Genomic DNA, 3,647 nt, shown 5'->3' with positions numbered 1-3,647 from the left:
TCCATCCCAGGCCCGAAGATTTGAGCCGATAAAACCCACCTGGGATGTACCCACGGCGGACCTGGCTCCGATAATCTGCTGGCGGTATCAGGAGCCTGGCCATTTAAGAGCTGCCTGTCCCCATAGGGTTGAGCCCATGGACACTAACTGTGGCTACCGTCTGTCGCTATATGCCAGGAGGCTGTGTTCAACAGGTACCCCAGAGTCTCTAGATCACTTGTGCCAGGTGGATGTGGGAGACACTCCGGCGGAGGCTCTGCTGGACTCAAGGAGTCTAGTGACCCTAGTAAGGGCTACCCTGGTCCGGTCCACTAGGTATACTGGCCAGAAAGTCGGGGTGATGTGCATCCACGGAGACTTAAAAGGCTACCCCACCACGCTGTTGTCTGTACCCACGGTGGCCGGTAGATGGACCCACGAGGTGGCTGTCGCCACAAATCTACATTATGAACTCATAATAGGGAGATGTTTTCCCGAGTATGACTAACTAAAGAGGTTAGGACTGACGAAGGGACCCCTTTTATGTCCAAGGTGATTAGGGAACTCTGTAAGTTGCTGCACATAAAACAACTATGGACGCAAACAGATGGTCTGGTAGAACGGTTTAACCAAACATGAAAAAATATGTTGAAAAGGTAGTGTCTAAAGATGGGAAGGACTGGGACCTCATTCTGCCCTATCTCATCTTCACAGTGCGAGAGGTACCCCAAGCCTCTACTGGGTTCTTGCCCTTCGAATTGCTATATGGCAGACATCCTCATGGTCTGTTGGACATGGCCAAAGAGCCGTGGGAACAACAGCTAACTCCACATAAAAGTGTCATTGAGTACGTTACCCAGATGCAAGATCGGATAGAGACAGTGTTGCCTCTTGTTAAAGAGCATATGGGGGCAGCTCAACGAGCCCAGAGTCTGGTATATAATCGTCCGGCTCTTTAACCCGGGTGATCGTGTTTTGGTTCTGGTGCCAACCATGGACAGTAAGTTCCTGGCTAGGTGGCAGGGGCCCTATGAGGTACTCGAGAAAATTGGAGATATAAACTACAAGGTACAGGCCAGGACGGCGAAAGCCAGAGCAGGTTTACCATGTGAATTTACTCAAACCGTGCAAAGATGTACAGAAGACAGCCCACGGCCGGGTTTTCTAGGAGAAGAGGTTCCGGCCCCTCTGTCTGATGCAAGAGAGGCAGCTGCCACAGTAACAATTGCTGACAGCCTCTCCTCTAAACAGACTCAGGAGACCAGGGAGTTTGTTAGTCGGAACACAGATGTGTTCTCAGACCTTCCTGAACGCACTTACATAATCCAGCATGACATTGTCACTGAGCCTCAGGCAAAAGTCAGATTAAAACCATACCGGGTGCCCGAGGCTCGGCGACAAGCCATATCGGAGGAGGTGCAGCTAATATTGCAGCTAGACGTTATTGAGGAGTCAAAAAGTCAGTGGGCCAGTCCTATAGTATTGATACCCAAGCCGGACGGGACTTTGCGGTTTCCTAACGACTTTCGAAAAGTTAACGAGGTTTCCAAATTCGATGTGCATCCCATTCCCCGGTATTTTTCTGTTTTGGACCTCACAAAAGGGTATTGGCAGGTGCCCTTAAAGGAGGCTGCCAAAGAGAAAACTGCCTTCATCACGCCTGAGGGGCTGTATCAATGTAAGGTCTTACCCTTTGGTCTCCATGGCGCCTCCGCCAATTTTCAGTGACTAATGGACATTGTGCTTCGTCCACATCGTCGGTATGTTTCGGCTTACCTGGACGATATTGTCATTCACAGTACTGACTGGGAAAAGTCACCTACCCAAAGTGCAGGCTGTAGTGGACTCCCTTCGGAAAGCTGGCCTAACAGCTAACTCGAAATAATGCGCAAAAGGGTTAGAGGAGACTAAGTACCTGGGGTTGTCATTGGGCGTGGAGTCATCAAACCCCAAGTGAACAAAATAAAGGCGATATGGAATTGGCCCCTACCTGTCACCACTAGGCAAATAAAGTCATTCCTGGGAATGGTGGGCTATTACATGAGGTTTGTTCCCCACTTTGCTTCTTTAGCTGCGCCCTTGATGGGACTCTTGAAGGGACACAAGTCAATGATGGTTCGCTGGGATGATAGGGCGGAAGAGGCTTTTTCCGCTTTGAAGTCGGCCCTGTGCGGGTGTCACGATCAGTGTGGGGGGAAAACTCCACACTGAACACAGGAGGGAAGGTGAACAGTAACTGGGCCTGGAAACTAGGGAAGGAACAGGTCACCTCCTAAACAACCCTAATCCGGGCCCTAACTACCTATCAATATGAATAGACCTTGAAGGTAGGAATATTCAAATGCAGGATACCTAGGCCCTTATTTCCCTATAAGGCCCTGGAATAAGTATAGGACCAGAGACAACCCATTCCTCCCCAGATGGACGAAGGGAAGTCTCTGTCTCAGGCCCAGATACAACAACAGGGAATATAACAAATACAAACAAACACAACACTTAACTTCTGTAGAGATGGAAGAACAGGAACACCAGAGAGGATCTCACACCAGCTCAGCCAAACCCAAATGAAGCTATCTACCGCATAGTCAGAAGGGTGGGGTGAGACTATAAAGGGTAGAAGTGATGACCACTGAGCAACAGCTGTGAAAAGGGAAGTGGTCATTAACCCTATCAACACGGAATCAAGAGAAATCAAGGAGGCTGTTAGATTCCTCCACGCTCAGCCAATCTCCTTGATCTCTTGACATCAGTCACCTGAGGGACCATAACAGATGCACTGCCGACAAACGTTTTATATGAAAGATGAAATATATAGTGTGCTATCAGTAATCCTTAATGGAGTTGTCTTATCATAGAATTGTATTCCCTACACATAGGACAGAAGATAAATATCTGATTGGTGGGGGTCTGACCACTGGGATCCCTATCAATCACAAGTATGAGGTGCCAGAATGTATGAACCGGTGGTCACAACATTTAACTCTGTGGGACTGACAAAGAGAAGCTGAATACAGAGCTCGGCGATCTCCTGCAGTCCCATTTGACTGGAGCAGTAGCACAAGTCCATTACCACCACTCTATACACTTTTGTGATCGGTGGAGATCCCACTAGTTAACCCCTACCAATCAGATACTTAACCTCTATCCTATGTGTAGGCAATTATACACTATGGTGAGACAACTCCTTTAATAATTCTCATTCCATGAGACACTTTACTTCATATAAGATGTTCTTCCAAATGTGATTTTCCTCTTAATCCTCCATATTTTCCTCAGGTTCCCAGGTACAAGACTCTCATAGCTAAAATTTTCTTTTGAAAGACAATGGTCCTTTCCATTGATGACCCACCAAGGATGGAGAAGGACAGAAACCTCATGGCTGTAAGGATATTAGACCTCACCCTAGAGATCATCTCCTTAATAACTGGAGAGGTGAGAGTTTCACATGACATCACTCTTATCTCTAGTAATAAAACAGGGAAATGACTGGAAAGGTGAAGGATTCTTAGAATCTCTGTAGTGATCGGCGTCTCCCCATACACAGGATTACACAGTAGTGAAGAAGTCGTCTGGTGAGTGTGTGACACCCCATGTGTCAGGAGGATGGAGCAGGACCCAGAGCCCCATCACCGAGCCTCCACCTCATTCCCTGATACATGAGCAGAAGA

Source organism: Bufo gargarizans, chromosome 4, assembly GCF_014858855.1.
Source record: "Bufo gargarizans isolate SCDJY-AF-19 chromosome 4, ASM1485885v1, whole genome shotgun sequence".
NCBI lineage: Eukaryota > Metazoa > Chordata > Amphibia > Anura > Bufonidae > Bufo > Bufo gargarizans.
This window is presented reverse-complemented; position numbering follows the sequence as displayed.